Source organism: Otolemur garnettii, unplaced genomic scaffold (assembly GCF_000181295.1).
Source record: "Otolemur garnettii isolate 467f Iridium unplaced genomic scaffold, OtoGar3 scaffold00046, whole genome shotgun sequence".
Taxonomy (NCBI): domain Eukaryota; kingdom Metazoa; phylum Chordata; class Mammalia; order Primates; family Galagidae; genus Otolemur; species Otolemur garnettii.
Genome location: NW_003852441.1, coordinates 1,849,454 through 1,856,538, shown reverse-complemented (window position 1 = coordinate 1,856,538; position 7,085 = coordinate 1,849,454). Strand labels below are relative to the sequence as shown.

The window sequence follows — 7,085 nt, the reverse complement described above, 5'->3', positions numbered from 1 at the left end:
GCTTGAGCCCAGGAGTTGGAGGTTGCTGTGAGCTGTAATGCCACGGCACTCTACCCAGGGGGACAGCTTGAGGCTCTGTCTCAAAAACAAACAAACAAACAAACAATTCTTCCCTAACTCCCTACCGTATAGTGAAATCTCAGCTAAATTCAGTTCCCTCAGACTGTAGGTGATTACAGAGCAGGGATCAGTCTGAAGTGTACCACTGAGCTCCAAAGGGTAATTCTTCAGTCAACACCACCAGCAAACGTCTCTGCTGCTTCATGTTAACAAATGTTGACTGACTCCAGTTTTGTGCCAGGTATTGTTATAACTGGCTGAGATACAGAACTGAGCTGACAGATCAGCTAGGAGCCCCTGGGGAGCCTGTATCCCCTGCAGGGATGGGAGGGCCAACAAGAAGCAAAGAGACAATCATTTTCGAGTGAAGGTGACATCGGGCAGAGCCATGTGGTGACAGGACCTGAGGCTGAGAGTGTGAACTGGCCAGGCTGTGGAAGTGGGGACCTGCATGGAGAGGGGCCCCCATAAGGACATCCAGAACAGACACTGCAGGCGGGAAGCATGTTCCCCAGGCCAGAAGAGCAGCTCAGTGAGGAAGGGGCACAGTGGCAAAGGAGTGTCCAGGGGACCAGGGGAGAGAAGCAGGCCACGGAGGACCCAGGGTTTATTCTGAATCCATGGAGACGCACTGGAGGGTCTCAGGCTGGACTCTGCGTGTGCTGATGTGAGACCTGATGTCAACTGCTGATACGGAAAAGGCCATGGAGAATCTGAGAAGAAAGTGGTTTTCACCACTTAAGTATCAATAATTGCACTGCAAAGCAAGCTGTTTAGGCTACAGTTGGGATTGCTATCAACTAGTGGTTTCCTGATCTATTCATAACTTGTCTGGGGCCTTGTGTTGGCAAAGGAACCCCGAGGCTGTTCCTCACACTGTCTCTTGGTAATTAAAAAAAAAAAAATTGAGGTTAAGCCCTGTGGCTCACGCCTATAATCCCTCCAACTCTGGCAGGCCAAGGCGAGTGGACTGCTTGAGCTGAGGATATCAAGACCAACTTCAGCAAGAGTGAGACCCCCATCTCTACTAAAAAATGGAAAAATCAGCTGCGTGTTGTGGCGGGTGTCTGTAGTCCCAGCTATTCAGAGGCTGAGGCAGGAGGGTTGCTTCAACCCAAGAGTTTGAGGTTGCCCTGAGTTCTGATGATGCCTTGGCAATCTAGACTGGGTGACAGAGTAAGACTCTGTCTCAAACATAAATAAATAAAAATTGAAGTAATCCCTCCAGTTTAGAAGTAGATGGATTGACAGCTTATCCTGTTTGATTGAGTGGTTCCATTTGTAAGATTCAGTTCTAAGGAAAGAACAGAAATGGTCCCTTGGAGGCCCACTATACAATGGTATTTATAAGGTGGAATAACTTGGAGGTGTTAAGTATATGACACAGGAACCATGTCTTCAAGTAGTAATGGGGAGAAGATGCATGTTCAGGATGACCTCACATTTGTAAATAACAGAAAACATATGGGGTTAAAATACCTTGAGACGCCTCAGCCTTCATAGCTGAAAAGTGAAATTATCAATGCATCAATGTACAAAGTTATGATTTAGTAAAAAATAATTATAAAAAAAGAATGGAGGAAAAAGTATTAAAAAAAAAAAAAAAAGATGGTGCTGAGAATGAAGAAGGAAGCTCCTGCCCCTCCCAAAGCCAAAGCCAAAACAAAGGCAATGAAGGCCAAGAAGGCAGTGCTAAAAGGCATCCAAAAAAAAAAAAAAAAAAAAAAGAAAAGTGAAAATATTGGCGATTTGATTTTCTTGCAAATATATATTTATTTTTAATTTTTTTTTTAGACAGGGTCTCACTGTCGCTTGGGCTGGAATGTAAAATGGCCCGCATTGTTAAATGTCACTGTGGCCTTGAACTCCTGCGTTAGTTCTCCCACCTGGGCCTCCCAAAGTGCTGGGATTATAGGCATTGGGCTGCTTCTTTCAATTTTTCAGCACTTTCCCCAGATTCTAAAATGTCAGTGTATACTTCCATAATTAAAATGTAACTAAAATCTACCCTGTAGGACATTATGCTTAAATGAAATAAGCCAGGCCCATAAAACAAAACAAAACAAAAAGCCCTGCATGACCCCAGTCATATGTGAAATGTGACTGCAGGAGCAGAGTGCAGGGTGGTAGTTGCCAGGGGCTGGACTGGAGGGATGTTGGTCAAAGGGTACGAATTCCAGTTAGGCAGGAGATAAATTATGCAATATGGTGGCTATACTTAACACACTGTATAATTAAAAATTACTAACAGAGAATTTTCTGGAGTCTCATTCTGTTGTCCAGGCTGGAGTGCCATGGTGCTAGCCCAGCTCAGTGCAACCCCAAACTCCTGGCTTCAAGTGATCCTCCTGCCTCAGCCTCCCAAGTACCTGGGACTACAGGCACCTGCCATAACACCCAGCTATTTTTTTTTCTATTTTTAATAAGAGATGGGGTCACTTGCTCAGGCTGGTCTTGAACTCCTGAGCTCAAGGGATCCTCTTTTTTCGGCCTCAAGAATGCTTGCACCTAGATGAAAATTACTAAGATACCAAGTGAAAATTACTAAGAAAGATTTTAAAATCTCTTAAGAAGGGCCAGGAGCGGTGGCTCACACCTGTAATCCTAGCCCACTGGGGAACCAAGGCAGGTGGATTGACTGAGCTCAGGAGATCAATACCAGCCTGAGCAAGAGTGAGACCCTGTCTCTAAAACATAGCCAGGCACTGTGGCAGGTGCCTGTAGTCCCAGCTACTTGGGAGGCTGAGGCAAGACAATCACTTAAGCCCAAGTGTGAGGTTGCTATGAGCCATGACACCATGGCACTCTATTCAGGGGGACAAAGTAAGACTCTGTCTCAATTAAAAAAAAAAAAAAACCCTTAAAAAATGGTAAGTATGTGAGCTAATGGATGTGGTAATTAGCTTGACTTAGCCTGTTCCACAAAGTATGCCTATATTAAAACATGGTGTATACCATAAATATCTTGAATTTTTGTCAATCTAAAAATGTTACTTAACAAATTTGAGCAAGTACAATAAAAGAAGCACTTTTGGATAAAGTGGGAAATTTGACCTGTACTTTACTCTTTTTTTTTCTTTCTTTTTTTGGAGACAAAATCTCACTCTGTTGCTGCAAGCTAGAGTTCTGTGGCATCATAGCTCACAGCAACCTTAAATTCCTGGGCCCAAGAAATCCTCCTGCCTCAGCCTCCTGAATAGCTGGGAATATAGGCACCTGTCACAGTGTACAGCTAATTCAGCTAATTTGCTAATTTTTCTATGGGGCAGGGGGTGTAGAGATGGAGTCTTGCTCTTGCTCAGCCTGGTCTCAAACTCAAGTGATCCACCTGCCTCATCCTCCCAGAGAGCTGGATTACAGGTATGAGCCACTGGGCCGGGCCCATTTATTCTAAAGGAGCTTAAAGACTAAACGGGAGTGTTTCTTCATTTTTTAAAAATAAAGTTGACTTATAAAACCCCAATAGCTCAGAAAGTGCAAGGACTATTGCTTTGGTCAAATAACAATTCCCCAGTGTCTAGCACAGTAACTGGCAGACAGGAGCTCCACCTTCTTGCTTGAGCACAGGAGTTTGAGAACAGCCTGGGGAACATAGTGAGACTCCATCTCTATGAAAGAATTTATTCATTCTGTTTTCTTTCTTTTTTATTTCCCCCAACAGGGCGTTGGTCTATTGCCCCAGTAGAGTCAGTGGTGTTATACAGCTTGTTGCAGCCTCAAACTTGTGGATCCTCCTATGTAGCTGGGACTATAGATATGGGTCCCCACACTTGGCTAATTTTTCTATTTTCGGTAGAGATGGGAGTCTTCCTCTTACTCAGGCTGGCCTTCAATGCTTGGCCTCAAGTAATCCTCCTGCTTCAGCCTCCCAAAGTGCTAGGATTACAGGCTTGAGCCATGATGCCTGGCCTCAGTTTCCTAATTAGAATTTTGAAAATGATAAATGAAGGCTAGGTGTGGTGTCTCAAGCCTGTAATCCCGCCCTCTGGGAGGCGAGGGTGGGTAGATTGCTTGAGCTCAAGAGTTTGAGACCAGCCTGAGCAAATACCTCATCTCACCAGATGAGCAATACCTCATCTCTAAAAAAACTTGTGGGTATTCTGGTGGGTGCCTGTAGTCCCAGGTACCCAGGAGGCTGAGACCAAAGGATCATGTCAGGAGGATGAGGCATGTGGATCACTTGAGCTCAGGAGTTTGAGGTTCCTGTGAGCTACGATGCAAGGGCAACTAAGACTGTCTATTTAATTCTATTTAAATTGTCTTGGACTATACAAAAACAAAAGATTTTAAATTCTCTTTATGAAACGAGTATAATATTGATATCAGTATCAAAATCTAACAAAGAGGATCAGTGCCCATAGCACAGTGGTTATGGCACCAGCCACATACACCGAGGCCGGTGGGTTCGAACCCAGCCCAGCCCAGCTGAACAACAATTATTGCAACCAAAAAACAGCCAGGTGTTGTGGTGGGCACCTGTAGCTCTAGCTACTTGGGAGGCTGAGGCAAGAGAATCACTTAAGCCCAAGAGTTTGAGGTTGCTGTGAGCTGTGATGCTACAGCACTCTACAGAGGCAACATAGTGAGACTCAGTCTCAAAAAAAAAATCTAACAAAAAACTACAGGCTTATCTTGTGAATACTTGTGAAATTCTTAAATAAAATATTAAAAAAGAATCTAGCACCTCAATAAAAGAACATCATATCATAATCAGGATATTCAATATGAGGAAGCCAATTAATATTATTTATCTTCCAAACAGATCTAAGGAGAAAAATTATAGGATCTTTTCTACTGCTCAACCATTTTTGCCAGAGATATTCAATAAGACTCCATGGATATTTTATGAACATGATTTCAAAAAGCACAGTGTATTATTTTCGGCCAAAATCAAGCATGCCATTTAACAGAGAAACACTGGAAGCATTATCACCAAAGCAGTGAACAGTGGATGTTGGCACAGAGGTAGTGTAAAAAGAACACTCCTACATTGTTGCTGGGAGGGCGATAAAGTACAACCTCTGTGGAAAACAGTACGGAAACGTCTCACATTTCCAAATGTCTAAAAGTAGACCCACCAATCAAGCCAGCAACTCCACTACTGGGCATCTACTCAAAGGAAAGAAGTCATATCAAAAAAGACACCTGTACCCATGTGTTTATCACAGCACAATTCACAATTACTAAGAATTAACTAAGTGCCGTTTAACTGACGACCAGATACAGAAGACACGGTATACATGTACCACAGGGTACTACTCAGCCATAAAAAAGAACGCAATAAAGTCTTCTGCAGCAATGTGGCTGAACTAAAGGCCATTATCTGGGGTCAGCGGTTCTCAACCTGTGGGTCACGACCCACAGGAACTGTATTAAAGGGCCGCGGCATTAGGAAGGTTGAGAACCACTGTCCTAAGTGAAGTAACTTAGAAGTGATCATCGAACATTCAACCAAATCCTACACGTTCTCACTTATAATGGGGAGCTAAGCTATTGGCAGGCATGGTGACTAATAAACAGACACTCAAAAAGGTGAGAACAGTTGGGGGTGAGGGATGAAAATTACCTAAGCCACCTGCGTGGGTACAATGTACACTGTTGGGTGACAGATACACTACAAGCCTGGACTTGAGCATCATACAATTCACCTTTGGAACACTATACCACTATAACTATGCACCCCCTAAATTTATTGAAATTAAAAAATAAAACCAAGAATTTCCACTAATACCATAACAATTTATTTATGACTAGTAGGGAAAAAAATAGTGATCTAAAAACTGAAGGGAGAATATAAAATTATTGCACATGATCAGATTTTATACCTGGAACTGAAAAGTACTATAAACGACAGGATGAATTCAGAATTGTCACAAGACACAATATTCATACCTAGTAATTAACAGCCTTCTTATATATAAACAAACGCTTTACACGATGGAAGGGAAGGCCTCACCTACAACAGTAACAAAAGGATAAAATGTCTAGATATAAACTTAAGAAATGTGTAAAAGCTTCATAAGGAAAATGATAAAGACAGGCCTGGGCAGAAACTGGTATTTCCAAAATGTTCATCAGATATCTGAACGTAAAAGCTGGGAGTGCCGGGGAGGCACCTGTTTCGCAAAAAACAGTGGCCTCCAGGTTTTGGACGGACTAGCAAATAGGTTTCAGAGCCAGCTGCCCAGTCTGTGGCAAGACTGCACCTACTCTTCACAGTCAGCGCTGTTGATACTATCTTGAGATGGAACTCAGCCAAGAATTACCCCGAGGGAGAAACGAGGTGTCTGCAAAAATAGAAACTATCGTCACTTGTTCCGCAGGTGCACAGGTGTGGCCTGGCACACCCTAAGGAGGGGAGCCAATGATCAGCTGAGGCCCAGAGTTTACTGGAGATAACAAACACCAAGAGGACCACTTTTTGTTTTTGTTCTTAGACAGAGTCTCACTCTGTGACCCTGGGTAGAGTGCCCTGGTGTCACAGCTCACAGCAACCTTCAACTCTTGGACTTGAGGAATCCTCCTGGCCTCAGTGTCCAGAGTAGATGGGCCACTATACCTGGCTAGTTATTGCCATGACCACTGTGAACTCCAAACTTCTTGAAAGTAGGATAAACCACTCATAGAGATGAAGGATATTATAGAGACAAAATGGGTCAGACTTGGCAGTGTGGTTGGGGCACAGCTTTTGAGCCTGGGTGACTGAACCAGAAGGGGCCAAGAGGCAGAGATGTTGGCAAGGGGCTGGGAATAGCCAGATGGCTGGAAAAGCAGTGTGGAGCTCAGGGACGAGGTCAGTCCCAGAGGCACAGGTCTGAGCACCCCCAGCACCTGGGAGGGAGGTCTTGAGACTTCCAATGCCGAGTGTGCAGGGCAATAAAGTAGAGGGCGACCACCTCCCAGCCCTGGCGAAGGCCAACATTCCATAGCACAAAGTGGGGAAAAGGACCCAAGAACAAGAGAAAATTAAAAACCAAGAGCAGAAAGTACAAACTCACAGAAGACACAGACTCTGCCTGCTCCTC

General features: G+C 43.9%; 1 protein-coding gene across 1 annotated transcript in view; it reads right to left on the bottom strand.

Annotated features, from left to right (window-relative positions):
- Positions 1-7,085, bottom strand: part of LOC100942829 (multidrug and toxin extrusion protein 2-like) — a 47,565-nt gene that overhangs the window by 2,482 nt on the left and 37,998 nt on the right. The gene's annotated exons all lie outside the window — the stretch shown is intronic.